The sequence below is a fragment of the Triturus cristatus genome, chromosome 2_2 (assembly GCF_964204655.1).
Source record: "Triturus cristatus chromosome 2_2, aTriCri1.1, whole genome shotgun sequence".
In the NCBI taxonomy this organism is placed as follows: Eukaryota; Metazoa; Chordata; class Amphibia; order Caudata; family Salamandridae; genus Triturus; species Triturus cristatus.
Window position 1 is genome coordinate 701,522,289 of NC_140582.1, and position 17,954 is coordinate 701,540,242.

General features: G+C 38.6%; 1 protein-coding gene across 1 annotated transcript in view; it reads left to right on the top strand.

Moving 5' to 3' along the window:
• WWC2 (WW and C2 domain containing 2) overlaps window positions 1-17,954 on the top strand; it is an 851,690-nt gene that overhangs the window by 199,466 nt on the left and 634,270 nt on the right. The window lies entirely within an intron of this gene.

Below are 17,954 nucleotides of genomic sequence, written 5' to 3' on the forward strand. Positions count from 1 at the left end.
CTCTTATGAATTGCTGCAACTATAAGAAAAAAGTAGGTCCGAAAGCATGAGCAGTGAAAAGACACTTGGCAAGGCATCATTACTTGGGATATGGCCCCAGGGAGGGACAAACACAAGAAGAGAAGTGAAGCCAACATGAGCTACAAAGAGAAGGACGGAAATAAGAGGGATGGTGAAGCCAATCAATGGTAAGCAATAGGTGAGCTCTAAACCCCCTGTAAGTAAACAAAATGTCTTGCAAGTGACAGCGCATGTGCTTTCTCAGGCAAGACCTAAAAAAGGAGGACTGGAACCCTGCTTTGCACACAGTAACATTGATAGAACATCATACTGGCAAACTGACAAAGAGGGGTATAAAGATACTACTAAAACCCACCCTTTGTAAACATTATTGCAAGTGATCCTGAATATTGTTCTTTCGACCTTCTAATTTTGATGTTACAACAACTATGATCCTATTTTGAAATGTAAATTGAAGAAAGGAAACGTATTATCTAAACTGTCTAACCTGGTGACAAAGAGTGGAGGACTTGAATAAAGTGTAATAAATAATGATGAGACATTGAAAATCCTAGATCCTGAAATTCTTTTCGACACATTTGACTATAAAAACAGCTGCGTTTACAAATGAGAAAAGAAAGGCAATCGTCAATCAGCTGAGAGATACTATGGGAGTGTATTCCTTTTTTTAGTGGTTTAGCTTTTCCTCTCAATGAATATGAAGGGGACACACAGAAATCATAATAATGATAGATGTGAAACACAGGAATGACATTATGAGTCAATACCCAGTTACCCAAAGAAGAACTAGAATAATTTCCTGACAATACAATTTGTATATCTGAAATGAAAATTGTATGAAAAGGAGTGACTTTTGTGCCAATTCATATAACTAGGAAAACCTTGATAAATTATAAAGACAGGGATTTGAGAAAGAGGCCTGAAACTTACAAAATCACCACAATCTGTAGAATATAAATGCAAGTGCATGTTTCATCTCTTTTCTCACCACCTTGTGCTTTTTAAAAAAAATAAAAATGAGTGTGAAACCCCTATGTTACATGAGAGTGGATGAGGTCCATGTTTACAGAGAATTTGGAGATGGAATGGCTTGATTTTGAAATCAGCACATAAGGGTAGAAAAGTGGTGTTGATGATCAGGAAGTTGTATGGCTCTTAGGTTCTCTTTAGTCACTTGGAAACTGCAGATGCATTCTAAGTACCAAACAACAATCAAACTGGCAGAAATCATTGCAATTTGAAACTCACTTGTAATTCCACTGACACTAAATTGTTTTTCAGTAAAGAACATCAGAGTAATAAGATGACTTACTGTTTATCAAAGTACATTAAATCCACCACAGCCTGTGAGGATTGATAGTATTGTCAAATAATTCTTTATTACAATCACTGTAAATATAAGTAGATTTGTTTTCATAATAAATTTATAATGTTTGAAAAACGTGCCTCAAAACCACTATGGACTTTATTTGCAAACTAGAAGACATCAGAATGGTACGAGACAATATCATCCTGGCTAATTTAGATGGGGTAGGTGTGTTTTTAAGCTTGTCTCACTTTGAGTATGTCAGTAATATCAGATTAGCAATTGGCAGCCATTGTACGTAGTGAATTTGCGATTATCATATATTTGTTTAGGAAAATTATTGAGGAGTGTTTTCCTTAAACAATGTTGAACTTTGAGATGGTCATTGTTCAAGTTTGTGACTTCTCCATTCTGCACAGAGGTTCTTAGGTTAATTTTGGGATACTTTTTAACAGAATTTTGTGGTAGCAAACTATCAGTGGGGATTTTGAATCTTTTGTTGGAATCCTTATGTAGGTTATTTATTGCTGTTGTGATCCAGTACTAAAAACTAAAACGTGCTTGATGGAGTTTGTAGGTTGACTGAATACATTATGCAGACCAGGTCACTTACACTGGCAAGAAGAGATTTGGTGGTAAGCAGTTTGGATATCTGTATCTAATACTGATTATTATGTACAAAGCGTCAGTCATTGGTGTATAGAGTGTTTTCGGAATCTGATCATTATCACAATGATCATCTGAGTTAAAACACTTAACTGCGTATGTGTTTTAAAAAATAAATTGTGTAACATTAAATGGAGTCAACTTGTGAGCCTGTTTCTGTACAATAAGCGGATATGGAGAAAATCGGAGAGGGGTGAAATAGGTATGAGCGAAGTTTTAAGCGATGAGAAAAAGTTGAAAAAGATACATATTCATCTACTATGTAAAACACAGTTTGGTGTTATTGAGTCCTTACTCAATAACAGCAAAGAAATGCATGGAATTTGCAAGAATATGAAGACACTTTGAAAATTCATTTTGTTATCATCCTTTTTTCAGTTTATAAGGGCAAATTATTTACTTTGTTTTATTTGAATCAGGTTCACTGACAATTATTAATGAAAATGCATTAGTAGAAGTAGAAGGTCAGCTTTATAAGGTTATAAAAAATGAATGAGTAATTTAAATAAGACATACCATTTTGAAACTGTGCCTGGAATGATATTCTCTTTCATGGGGTGGACACAATGCACACATCAATACCATGTAAAGAAAGACATTGAGCGTAGATGGGTGTTCGTTAAAATGTGTACATCTGTTTCTGTTCATTGAGACAGTTGTGATAACTTGGAAATTGAATAACTTATTTTTTCATGAAAGGTGATCTAGTTTAGATGAAAACCTATCAACATTTTGCAAATATAGAAGTTGCAATGTGCATTGCTTTAGTAAAAGTATTGTTTTCTAAATGTTTCAATTTGCCATATATTCAGAATTATAAATCTAACTGTGTATTTGTAGACTATATATATTTTTTAAGGTTCAGATTAGAGCCTTGTTCGATGAAGGTGATTCCATGCAATGTTGTGAGATGTTGGAAGTAAAAACTATTTTTTAAATGGAAGAATATTTTTAAATTAATTTAATTTAATCGCTCGAACAGAAGAATTGGAATGAGGAGGTATATCAGTGACTTGCTCTATTGTAATGTTATGTTTGCTGGTGACATGGTAATAGTGTTTGTTTCTGCAAACATCATGGTCTGGTTACACCCTCAAAGTGTTTATCCATATATATATTTAGATATTTTTAGGTAACAGTTACAATAGCAGTTAGTATTTTTTGTATTTACTGTATTTGTGGTAAACCCTATATAGTACCTATGTTTTCGTGGTTGCTCACAACTATTTTTGAAACCTTGTTAAGGCTAAGGCCTGGAGCATGAAGGAACTAAGGGAAATCTGGGGTTTAAGGAGATTCCCAGAGTGCTCTAACTTCCTACACCCTCTTTTATCCTCTTAGAGTGATTTTCAGTGTGACACAGATCTAAAACCTGAGGATTATAAGATTACATATTAGATTTCCAGGTGGTTGATTAATCTTACCCTATTATAGTAAATATGATTTGTGCTCATTCCTAATCTAAGGTTTATTTTTGGAAAATGGTTTTATAATTTCTGTCTTAAATGTAGGCATCGTTTTGACACATAGTTGTGCTTGCTAGGGACATAGAATAGCATTGTTACCAAATGCAGGATCTTTCAATAAACTTCGTATTTCTCATTCCTGATGTGATAATTTCTTGGTTCTTGTAAATGTGAACTTTCTTTAGAAATATTTTATTTTCATTTGCATAATGTTAAGGCACCATTGCAATGTATGTAGCTCGGTGCTACTCCAGGTTCACAAGAATGCACAGTCAAGCTAAAAAATGAACACTGATGAGTTGGGTTTTTGCCGAGGTCAAGGATTTTGAAAGCACTACAGGTTTAACCACTATTTCCTTTAGTTTAAGAACGAGATTATGAATATATTTGCTTAAAATAGTGTTACTTATCAGAAAATTAAGTATGGTTTACTTGAAGGAGGTTGAGTGTTTCTACATCGTGTAAGTGTTAGCTGTTTTGGCATCAGTTCCAGATCAGCCATTTTACGACCTCAATAGAGCTGTTCCCAGTTTACAAAGTCAGGCTATAAAAATATGAAATCTATTTCTACATTTAAAGTTTGTTTCCTGGTTTTAGGACATTTACAAACATCCACAGAAGTAGTGTGAATCTACGAACACCGTAGACTTTCATGACTCCCTTTTCTGGTAAAACCTATTCATCTAACTTTGCTAGTAGCTTTAAAATCTGATTGAGCATGTCCTACGGTCTAGCATCATAACACAGCTAACACAGCTATCTGCATGGTCTACAGTTGCCTTGTTTACAGTAGACAGAATGTGGGCTTTGGCACTGCTCAGAGAAGTATTTCTTATTCTCCTCATACTATTGGCTATTTGATGTATTGGCCTGCCTGCTACAGAGAACTTGACAGAACTGTATGTGGGTCTATTTTACATCTGTAATCATCACACATTATAGTCTATATTTCATGACTGCATTGTATACAGAAAGCAATCCTTTTTTTTTTTTTGGCCTAAGCAGCGCGCATGCAGTTTCAGAAAAATCTATTGTTAACAAAAAATCTATAAAATGGCTTAGAGCCCGCCCCTACTTACCATTGATTGGCTCCGACATCACACTTGTTTCCTCCTTCCCTCCTACCACACACCTCCCTCATGATGCCTCCCCGTGCTGTTTTTACACATATTGCACAGCACTCTGGACTGCTGTGCAACATGGCTTACTGCAGAAAAAAAGCGCTATTACGTGATCAACGCTGGCTGCGACACAGCACCTTTTATTTATTTATTTTTTACTTTAAACCATGTTGAACAGCAGCCTGCGCTGCTGTGCAACCTGTCAAAAGAAAAACACACACACATGCAGTCAATAGATGTCGCATAAGCGAATGCATCGGCAAAGCCAATGGGTTGTAGACTGCAGCAGGCTTTCTAATGTTTGAGTCGGGCATCATGTTCAAGTCTCCCACTCCTACTCGTATATACATATTAATACATACATATAGGTTTAACACATACATACACACACATGCATAAGGGCATACAATCCAGGGTTAAAAAGCGCTATGACGCGGTGAACGCTGGGCGAGTCATAGCAACTTTTTTTCTTACTTTAAGACATGTTGACCAGCATTCCGCACTGCTATTCTATGTAGGTCAAAGCATCAGCAAAGCCAAGGGGTTGTTGACGGCAGCAGGCTTTCTGATGTTTGAGCCAGGCATCATGTTCAAGTCATCCACACCTACAAGTATATACATATTAATACATACATATAAGTTTAACACGTACCTTAACATGCACATGCATAAGGAAACAAAAGAAAATAATTTTGCAAATTGGGAAAGAATGTATTTAATGTGGTACAGCTTTTAAAAAAGGCATGTGCAAATGCACTTTGCATGCTTTTTGCATGCTTTATCACAGTAATGCAGGACCTATTGGCTTTGCCAATGCTTGTATGCAAATATTCATCATTAAACTTTACTAGGTTTATTTTTGGCCAGGGGGGTTATTATTAATTATAATATTTCTCTTTGGCGAACCGATTTCTCTTGCAACTCCATGAAATTTGGTGTTGTTCTGTAACCATCATTCCTTTTTCTGAAATTCAGCTACTCTAACCTTTTAGGAGCGATTTACAGGTATTTCTAGTTTGGGAATAGCCACATAAAATGTTTTTTAATAGCCACAAACTTATTTCCATTTTGCATGGTATCCCACGCAGGCAGGCTACTACTGCCTCATAACAAACTTTAAACTTAAAGCAGTGGAAAATCTGACCAACAAGTGGAATTTCCACTGCCATTGATGCTATTAAGAATCCTAGATTTGCTCAATGTTTGGTTCTGGGAGCTTAGGATAGGGAATTTACAATCATAAGAGCCTCTAACTTAGGTACTCAAGAACGTTTTTTAGTAGCATTGTATCTACCTTTTTGTTATGAAATTTTATGTATTCCATTCTGAACATTCTCAATCTAATTTACATAGATCTGGTTGAAATATCTCCACTCCTCTCAAGCATGATATTTTTGGTCTATGCAATGGCTGTATACATTGCATACAAATCTGTCTGAAGCTCTGATTCTTTTAACATCTATGTGATGCATATCTTCCAGACATGTGCTATAAACATCTTACTAAAGTTCCTTCCAACACCATCTATCAGTTAGCACCAAACAGTTATTGTTTGTGCTGCTTTCATTGAGGTAAACACGCCAAACCACCACCTGCTTCGAAGTTCTAAAGTTTCCATTTACATTTTTCAAAGCAATGTGGAATGAAGAGAATGAAAACAGTATTTAATCGTTGTCAATGTACTCTCGTCACATTATTGTCTTTCAAAAATGTAGCAAACCTTCAGCTTAACCGGAAATATAACCAACGTGCTTAAGTATTGAAGCCTTAGACCATTGGAAGCCATTACATCCAGTGTTTGCAAACAACCGTCTGAGCACTCCCAACATATTAAGGCAAGACAGTTCCACAAATTCCAGGACCTAGTGTAAGGCATGCTTTGAGCTTCGAAATACTGATTCTTCTCGCTGATGAGATTGCAAAGGTAGTTTAAGCCATTCAATCTCCGTGTTCATACTACCCCTAACAGGATGTTGAATGCACAGTTTTGATTGGTTGGACCCACCAGGAAGGGGAACAGGACCACATAAGAAACTAAAATAAATAAATGAAACAAATTGCACATCTCCTTGTTGGCAAGGTATTTTCCTACGTGGGTTTTCAGCCTAATTTCCAAGACTGAGTACCAGCTTCCATCCTCTGCATTTGTTGAGAACCCTAGACCGGTTACCTGTTTAAGACAATGCGGACTATGGTTTGCGCTTTTTATCCAGACTATTCTTTTGCTGGTTTCTTTCTTACCCGTATAAGCGATTACTCACCCAAGGCAGAACTGGGCAGATCCCTGTGACTTTCTGCGGTGTTTGCATTTTCATATCTTTCCTGCTTTGGATGTTGACTCACACCAGAGGTCTTCAGACACAGAAACCCACAATAATATAACAGTTTACTGTGCAGCTGGCCTATACTTGCACTGGGGCTAAAACGTTTTTTTTTGCCAAAAATGTGTTTACCAATTGGCCTTGTAGCACATTGCCTTTCAAACTTTTATAAGCACAAAATGAAACAGGTTTTCTATGATGTTTTACCTGCATTCAAATGTATGCGCAGTCAGACACAAACAATACATAAGGCATGCTTTTATCTCGGACCCCTCTTGGTCACTGTGTAGTCTCAAACTCTCCAATGTCTATTGCTCCTCTTCTGTGGATTAGGAAAAAGAACAAGTAAGTTATACACAAGTGTATAGTTGATGCAGAACAGTCAGGTCTGTCATATTCACTTGTTGGTCTTGGTGCACACATTTTTCACCAAAGCACTCTTTCGCTCTGTTGCAGGGAATATCATTCAAGACCAAATCCTTATTGTTAGAAGAATCAGGGAATGCTCTTACCTGTTGACTGTCGCTGCCGCAAAGAGGCTTACCACTGTTCCTCTCTGGCAAGAAAGGTCTACTACCCTTTATATTCTCAATGTAAAACATCAAAAATCTGAAGTGGGTGGTATTCATAGGAGCTAGTTTCAAGATGGCCGCTGCGATTTCAAGTCTCGCAAGACCTTCCAAATCTTGCGGGACATGAAACCTAATGTACGCAATATTGCTCTTTCCACTTCTTTAGTTGTCCTGCCCTTTAAACGATGCCTGGATTCAATATTTCATAGGGGGATCATCCATAAGAGGCAGTGTACCTTGCTAGTAAGCTGGCAATTATAATAATCATCAGGAACCGTATTAGCAGCTAGGAATGGTGCAACAGAAGTCTTTTTATGACCGCATGTTTTACCCTACTCACATCACATGAGTCTCCAACTGAGGACCCCCACCACCACCCGAATAAACTACTGGCATTACCTTCTTGGTACACATTATCTGCATGCGGATCCTTGGATGATGATTATTGACAACAAGTGTCATATCACTGTGCCATGTCACGCCAGCCCGAACTGCCAGAAAACTAGTGTATGTGCTGTTAACAGCATTTGTTATATTTTCAATCACTATTAAATGCCATAGTTCTTATTACTCTTCGCTTACCATAGGTTTCTGTGTTGTGCCTCATTTGGAAAGAGTTAGGTGTTTTACTGCCAAAAGGTGGTGCAACTGTAGTCTTTTTTGCTCTGAATTCATTTCTTCCCACTGTAATCCCACCATCACATACTTTGGGTCCTGAGGCAGGACCACTCTTATGATTGCATTCTATTTTGGCAGGACTCTTTTCCATAGTTGTGTTATCCTGCCAAATACCTGTTTGCTCCTACATTCCCACCTGCAGATGTGTGACATATCAGGAGTTTTTTCCTACCTGCATAATCCCCATCTTTGTAGTAAAACTTTCCTTTGCTACACTTTAATTTATCACTTACATAATTAATGAATCAGTGCTAAGAGCAGATTTGCTTGTGGTTCTCATTGCGGTCTGGCCTTAGCTTCTTCCAAGCTTATACATCAACACTTGACTGCACGAGTGTCAGTGAATATGAAAATATTCTATAGCTTTCATATCTATAATTTTTTTTCTGTCTCAGTACTCAGAACAGAGGCCCCCTATGCTTTCTTGGCTGAAGCAAACAAAATAATTTCTACTCTATTCTGCTTCTTGGAATTATCAGCTGGTTTTGGATGGGTAAATCACGTGAAGTGTTGTGAAGTTTAAGCGTCTGTATCTTGGTTCTCCTACTTTCGTAAAGGCTGATTGCAGCATATCCAACATTGTCATGTTTCATTCAATATTGGATACCTCTGGGTTATCTTCTTACCTTCTTCTTAACATTTAAGTTCATCACGCTCTTGTCAATCATCTCATAGTTTTCAGCTAAATACTATTGAACCGCTGACGACTTACATTTTTTATAAATGGTTGACCGAGGCCTACAAACTGCACAATCATGAGTACTTCCTCCTTGGGAGTAAAGTTTGTGAGAGTTAAATGAAACAGAACTATGTTCTTTGATGGAGGGGCATATCCCAGCAACAGCATCTCTCTGCAAACTGCTTTTTATAATTAAATTATTTTACTACCTGACCACATGTACAGAATCTGGGCTTCATCTCTTAAAGACCTCCTACAATCCGAGTTTGAGGACATGCTTCTAGATCATGTTCACAGAGTCAGTTTGTCATTCCAGATTAAAAGGTATCCGAGTCCTGATTTACTGACCTTGATACACTTCTTCAAGGTAGTAGAAAACATCTGACAGCTTGAGAGCAAGGGGGTTTATAATTGTATTTCAACAAAACATCTCTTTATGAATATATGTCAATGGGGACTCTAGCCAAACGTAGAGAAAAAATAAAGTGATTACCATGCACATGTGCAACGAAAATATCCTTTAAAGGTGAGTCTTTCCTTTCTGCCAATTGTTTTCTCTTAACAGGAAGGCACAATCAGCTAGGACTATAGATCAAGTGGAACAAGTCATGTATTTACAAAAACGATGACAATGTTACAGTGCAGACTTAATCAACTTGCTTGGGCCTACCTGAACCACAATGGATGAGATACCGGTCGAGTAGAGCATGGTGAGCAATTCGGCAATGAATGCATGAAAAGGACCAGATTCAGGCTTTATCTATTGAAGGATGATCCATTCTCACTACTGTGGTCAACTGCTTTGCTTTCTCATGTAGCTATGTTGACTGTCTTTACTTGTTCTTCACCCAGGTGGCTAGAAGAATGCAAGATGTTTAGGACTGTGCATGTCCATTGGCAATGACTTCACATAATTATGCTTGTGATCTGTACCAACATACCATGCTGGGAGAGACAAAGGCGCTGAGGGAGATGTTCCTTCCTTTAATAATGTGACATTAGTTACTCCACTGTTTATAATTTTAATACAAATTGATTACTTGTTTCTTATGGTTTTTCATTGTGTAGGGTTTTTTATGGTTATTTTGGTTGGCAGGAACTGTAATTCTTTGCAGGAACATGAAAACAACACTAGGTGGCACAGGAGGAAAGTCCAGACACTTTTCTGATGACAATAGCTGCAAACATACCTTTGGGAAGGTGATTGACTAACAGGCATTGACATATATTTGTGGTTCTTTTCAACAATCAAAAGTAGTTACATTGTTCTATTTCATATATATTTTACAACTTTTAACCAATGTTCACGTTTGATATTTTGAACTTGAATGTTCAAGGATTGAATTCACCTATGAAACGGCATGTAGTGCTGAAAAGATTAACTACTAAGGACGGAGACATTGTGATGTTACAGGAGATCCACTTGTTAAAGGACCATAAAAAAGATTATGATCATAATGGTTCCCCATCCAATTTTATTACCATGCTCCCACCAAGAAAAAAAGGGGTGTCAATACTATTTTGAAGACTTATTTCCTTCTCCCTAAATGCACAATATAAAAACAAGAGATGGTTGAATTGTAAGCTTTCAAATTGTTGTCAATCAGGGACAGGTTAAATTTTTCTCAATAAACACTCCAAGGCTGAGAAAGAAGCGTTTTACAATGACGTATTTCAGAGTGTATCCAGGTTTTGCAGAGGCAGTCATATTAGGGGGTGATTCTCAATCTCACCATGGATCATTCAAGCCTTAGCCTTCTCTCAGCCAGTATCTCCTTCACAGCTTCAAGGCATAGATAACTTGAATATGATTGATATATGGCAAAGTCAGCACCCTGTTGATATGGATTACACATTGTATTCAAATGTACACACATCATAAACCTGAATAGAGGTCTTCCAGATTAACCACACATAAGTTGCGTCTGTTCTGGACTCCACAATAGGCATGAAGAACTTGTTTGGGCACTCCCATGTCTTTTTACAATTAGAATGTGATCAACAGATACCAGCTCTGAGACCTCCATGGCAAAGTCATGAAATGGCGTTTCATGACCGAGTATTAAATGCTCAATCAGAGATTCCCTAAACCAATCTTTTCAAGAAAATGCTGAACAGATAGTATCCTGGGACATAGTTTTGGATGCCACAAAATCTGTCACCATCGGATGGCTGATTTCACGTACAGCAACATTTGTTCAAGTGGCAAAGCAAAGAAAAGTATCCCTCAAGACTGGGCTTCAAGATTTAGAGGCCCGACTTAAACAACAGACTACTTAAAGATATTTTAGAAAAGATAGAACAGTGTTGGAACTACTTCTGCCTACTGAAACAGCAAGGATACTTTTGTTTCATAAACAAAAATACTATGAATGGAAAGACAACGCTTACTGTGTGTTTGCCCATAAATCTAAAATCCTTCAAACAAGAAACTACATCAAAATGCATAATTGCCAACAAAGGCAGATGTTGAGAAACAATGGCCAGCATCATAAAATGTTGGTACATATTCTATGTGCCCCATGTATGATCCAGGTGTATGACCTCCTGAATGTTCATACTTATTTAACTAATTTTTCCCCCCACTAGACCCCATAGTTGTTTTGCAATTGGAGGAACCTATTTCGAAAGAATAATTCAAAGCAGGTAGAAGCCTGCTTGTCAGCAAAGTGCCTGGTCCAGATGGCTTGAAATACCTAATCTATAAAACGTTTCAAGATCTACTGGTCTCTACACTCGCTAGGGTTTTCACCCAATTCTACACACGGGTATTGTTTCAGACAGAATCACAGAGTCAGCTCTCACACCCTTATTGAAACTGAACAAAGACTGAAAACAATGCAGCTCATATAGGCTGCTAAATCAAGATGTAAACACCTATACAACAATTCAAGTATCTCGCTTTAACCTTGTCTGGGTGGAAATATCGGTTTCCCAGTCTGGGTATACGAACACACATTTGACTCTGTTGTCACTGGAAGCTGTAAACAGGGCCGACTGGCCATAGCGGGCACCGGGCAATCCCCTGCTGGGCCGCACGGGTGAGGGCCTGTTTTGGGACCCTGGGGGCTGTTTTTGCAGCATATCTGCAAAATCGGCCCTATAACAAAATCGTCCGAAAAACGGCCCTGGCAAAGAGCTCAGCGGCACCCCCAACCACCTTTGCCAGGGCTGGTTTTGGTTCCCAGTCCGGCCCTGGCTATGAAAGCATTCTATAGAAATGAAAGGACACTACTGACAAGATTGTGGGACAAAACTGGCTTGGGCCCAGACATGCATATATATTTTAGCCAACTTCGAAAGTCTGAAAACTAAATTATCAATATCAATATCTCTTTCCTGAGGCACGAGGCAGGGATGCCTCTTTTCTTTGCATTGACAGTAGAGCCCTGGCCCCAAAGGACCCAAAATAACCTGAATATCACAGACCTAGAACAACAAATCTTCACCTTAAATGAGCTCTTTTTGCTGATGATGTGCAGTGCTTTGTAAGCCACTCAGAAAATACAATTCCAGCCTTGGTGTTGGGTATACAGACTTTTTCAGTGGCCTCTGTCTTCAGTTTCAACTACTCCATTCTGAGGTGTCTAAATGTAACAGATTCCCTAAACCAAAGTGGTTTGCTGTTGTAGCTGGCTTTAACTGTATCAGTGGTCCAATTACCTTTTTTGGGGATATTTATACCTGCATAGTCTATGTGGGAGTAATATTCTGCATTTCCTTGACATTCTGTATAAACATTTGTATAGGTGGGGCTTCCTTGAAATCTCATAGTTCGGAACAATCTAAAATCTCAAAATGAATTTCATGCCACACCTCCTATACATCATCCAAATACAGTTTCTTCAATGTCCTTGATGGACAATCAATGGCATTCAGCAGAAATCAATAGCATTACTTGGAGCAACAGGACTCCCAACATAGTGAAAGGGACAGTGTATATTGATCACTGTCTGGTGGGGGTGGTTGGAATCACAAATTTTGAAAATTGTCTTTTAGTAGACCATCTATTCCCTGTCTTAGAATGGTCAAAATAATTCTTTATAGAGCAATGCGTACAAACAGAGAATGCACTATCTGTCATTCCTTTTACTTACATACTTTGGATCCCAGCTAAAGACAGGAGGCCAAGATAACCTGCTTTTATTGCTTAAATGTATTACTGTGACATTGGGAGCTAGCTCTGTGTCAGGGGAATGGTCACAATTTACAACCTTACCCATCCCTTATCACAGCCCAGGTTTCCAGGCCATGGTGATCATTGTTGATCCGAGATTTCTAACATGGAGATTAAGCTTTCCTTCACACTCGGGTGAACTGTACGGTGACTGTAAATGTCTTGCTTCTGAATAGAGACCCCAGTCTAACTAATTTCATTGTATCTCCTGTGAATACTTCTCGGCTGCTTCATGTACTGCACTGGGCCCAAAGTGATAGCTGTAAGGAAAGGAATTTCACAAAATTAAGCCCATTGAACCACTTTTTCATGACTGTTGAATCAACAAGGAAATTGCAAAGCTTTATGAGATGCTGGTGGAAACCACTGACTCCATAAGCACACATACATGAAAAATTTGGAAGAGGAACCAGGCATTGAGATTTCTCAAGAAACATAATGGGCAAAGCTGCAAAGTCCTCAAAATGCACCCAAGACAACGAGAACTCATACAAAATCATAATGTGCTGGGATTTTACCCTAGTACACCCCCACACTAAGATCGACTCCACTGATGATTAATGAGGAAGATGTAAAGGTTGGGGAACTGTGTTGTACATGTGATTTACCTACCCTAAAATCCAAACTTAGTGAACCTTGATTTTGACCTAATTTCTCATATCAATGGACTTTCGCTACCCGTAGATTCATGAATACTATTCTTGGGTCATTCTAGGAAAGAGCAGTTCTACCCTTTAATAACCTCTGAGGATAAATTGCTTATTCACATGCTACAGGCAGCTCACTTGACCATAGCTTAATTTTGAAAGTCACCAGATCTCCCATTAGTATGATCAAGAGATATGATTTGTGATGCCTATCTCAACTCTCACGTGACTAACAGCTTGTTGTGTTCACTATTTTCTGTCATAAGACCTGTCTTCCTGTATATGACAATTTTCACTCGGCCGTTTGACTCCTAAAATATTGTTTAATGTTATTAACTTGTCCGAAAACATGGACTCCTGTAAAATCCCCTACATAACTGAGATGGTCAACATGCCTGTATACTTGTACTGGTAAGTGGTAATTACGCTGAATGCTCCTGTGCCAACCTATAAAACAATTTAAATAAAGTTCCCATAAAAAAGAAACAAGATCATATTCCCAAGACAAAACTCCCACTATCTCCTTGGCACTTTTGAGAGCCGAGTTCAAGGTCCTTCGTCTACATCATAAATTCACTCTATACCCATCTTTGATGATTTTCCAACATAACTCTAGGTCAAAGTGCGTCAAGCTCCAGTCACCAGGACATAAGCTATTGGAATTCTCTCCCGAAGGAGAACCTGTCACATGACATTCATGAAACCCTTTCTGTTTTTCCATCTGATGGGATACATTTGTGACTGTGGATATTTGTTAATAAATGTAACTCATTGTGTATGGATAATTAATTGTATTTGCGTGCCATTTGTGTTGACAGAACATAGTTCCAGCAGCGGTCCGTGGAGGGAGATCCGTGGGGCGGAAAGGCTTGGCGGGGAGGGGCAGGGTGGGGGGTACTAAACACCAGAATATGGATAATTAAAGTTATGTAAACAATTAAATAAATAAAACAAATTTCGTAGCGCGCGCTGCACCGCATTTTGTGATGCAGGGCGCGCTACGGAATTCGTTTTATTTATTTAATTGTTAACTTACCTCCAATTATCCATGTTCCGGTGTTTAGTACCCCCCACCCTGCCCCTCCCCCGCCCCGCCTTTCCGCCCCACAGAACTCCCTCTATAGACCGCTGCTGCATAGTTCTTGTTTGGCAGATCGCAAACTTTTTTTTTAAACAAAAACGATAACATATTCCATGTCTTAAAGTATAACCAAAAGGTATACATTCTGCAAAAAATGTGACAGCATTTGAAGAAAAAGGCAGGAACCATCAGCCTCAATAAGACGCTGTGAGTGTCGTGTGAGTGAAAAATAGGAGGCAGAAAAGGCGTTTTAACAAGATTATTAGTGCACATTGACATATATATATACACATGTAAATACATACACATGTATAAAGTTATAGATAGATATCTATATAATTCATATTTAGGTGATTTTATTATACAAACTGAAGTAATATAAAAATGTATGTTTCACAGGGAACCATCAAATTTGGATAATATTTCACACTTTCCTATGAAATTTGGACTTCATCAACATGACTGCCCCCAAACCACTCCTAAGAGTTTTACCATGGCAGACCTAGTATAATTATGCGGCAGAAGATGACCAAATCATGGGCAAGCTTATCTCAATTCCATGTTTATATCATTGTTGAGCTTGGGACCCTGAGTGGGACGGGTATGCCCAGAAGTGGGCACTGTGCTATCAATGCCACTGGAATCAAGCTATCCTGGCTGATTATGGGCGAAACCCCGAAACCGGTACTAGGATGCTTGTTTCCAGTCCAGGGAGCACCTGGCCCGGCAGTTCAGGCTGGACTGTTCCAATTGGGCGTAGGGTGAAGACTGATTTGCATATGGCTGGGTTCAACTGGGATGGCATGGGGAGTAAACAACGATGGATTTAGGCCCAGATCTCTGTACTGGGGTGAATGTATGACATTGTTATGCATTCTGTCCTTCAATTGTTCTTTTTGAGTTTGGGAAGTGACCATGACTCAAGCTGTAAGCCTGCTATAATGCCCCTTTCTTACCTCAATAAAAAGTAATATAATATAGCATGTAACACTCTGTGCATCAGTAAATGTGGTTTACACCATGCCATTTATTTTTTTTGGTCAGTCTTTTAATGGCCTTCAACCAAAGCCATGGTTAAAGGGATCAGATGTGTGCAGTAAGGTAACATTATTAGAAGAGTTTTTACCCAATGTAAAATCACTGTATCTTGAAGTCTGTGAAGCAGAAAACGGTGTGTTTTTTCAGGTTGGTTTCGCTGCTCTGTATTTGAACTTTGAATCATTGATACAGATGTTTAAAAATGTGCTTGTTAGTGCATTTGCTATATTTTTATATGCACAGGCATCTAAACAGTGCAATGTAGTACCATTTCATTTAGATAGTGGTGATTTGGCTCATTTTAAGGTCTTGCCTACTGCATAGCTTTTAACTGACTCTAGGCTCAAGTCTTTTGTGGACCATACCAAAACTTACAGTGAACTTACAGCCCACTCATTGCTTACCATTGGTTGACTTATTTTGTCACTCTTGTTCGCTTTCTCCTTATGCAATGGTTTGCTCTTCACTCCTTGTGTTTGTTGCCTCCCTGGAGCATTGCCTCTTTACTATCATTTTGATTGGCTGACTTATAGCCTTATACTGCTCACATTAAGGTAACTACTTTATTTTCCCCATTGCGCACTCCATGAGAATGCATGCTTCGCAAGCTCAAATACCCCTCCCTGCCACAACTACCTGCTCCTTTGTTGCTCCCCTGCCCCTCTTGGTCCTTGAACTTTGTTTTCATTTAATGTCATTTATTGAAGCTGCAGTTTGCTGTTGGTCCACTATGCATTGCAGCAATTTTGCAGGCCTCCCTTGCTTCAATCCACCGGCTCCTTCTTGCTTCCCCGTGCCCTCTCTGCCACCCCTCACTGTCATTTAAATATTTGTTTTTATTTTCATTTTTTGAAGAGCACAGCAGCTGTCGTCTGCTGTTTGGTGACTACTATCCAAAAAGTGCTTTGCGAAAATCAAATGTTATTTTTATTTGCCAATCTAAATGGATTCCTCTGCCTTAAGTCACACATGCGCAGGCGTGTGCCTTCAGAATAGCGGGGCCGCCAGCTGCTCGATATCATGCGATATCAATTTCTTTAAAAATTATTTTGCCAGTGCTTCAGAGCATCAGCAGAAAGCATGTGCCAAGCGAATAGGTCAATAAGTCAAGGCTTATTGACTTTGGCAGTGCTTGTTTCAAATATTCAATTGCTCCAAGGGCTGTTTAGTTCAATTTCCTTTCAAATCTGGCATTGACTCCACGAGCCTTTCTGTCGACCAAGAAAGTAGTTATTTGTTTTTGATTAATTGTCACCCATTAATACAAAAAAGTGTATACATTGTCACAGATAGATGTTGTATGTAACTAATTAAAATAATTATGATTTGCAAAGAGAGAAAGCGACCTGTGGAATTGTCTGCATGTGTGGTCTCTTGAATGAACCATAAGGAGACCAGACTGGCATGTTATAGATGAGATGAAAGAGTAGTTGGTTGCACCAAAACAAATGTGTAACTTCACTTTGGAAGGACAATGCACCTTTACCTAGTTCTTGCATGGCGAACTGTCACTTGACCTTACATATGGGACTGGAGGATATAGTGCAGACCTAAGGGAAATAAATTACCATGTGCTGTGTATCCAAGTATGGCTATATAGATTTAGTTGTTCTGTTGTATCAGTTACATTTATATTCTGTTAGAGAGAGGAAAGATTCCTGCTCAGTTACTTGCTTTAAGTTGATCATTCATAACAACCTGCCAGATGGGTGCATACCATCACGCATGTAATGTCGTGACACTCAAGGACTTTTAGTGCCAAGTCTGTTCAAGGACTCCAATAAGTCAAAACAAAGATTTTTTAAAATCGTATTGTGTGTGTAAGGGGACATACTGTGAAGATTGGTGGAACAATAATTGGATACTAATAATGTCTTAAAAGTTGATGGTCAAATGGAAGTTGAGAAACTGATTGGACACCTTTTTTAATGCTTTTGGAGGTTAGGTGGGACAACCCATTACCGGAAAGGGGGAATGATCCTGCAATCTTAAAAACCGCCTGAGTAAATATCGAACACACAATATTTTAGGTGTAAGTTACACAATGCAGATATGCCAGTACAAGAAATGCATTTTTGGTGCATTTGTGCCTCTAATACACCCTCAACTTACTATTTGGGTTCCAGCCCTGCTAGATACTATGAACATTGTATGTGTTACAGGTTTTTTTCTAGAGTTGTA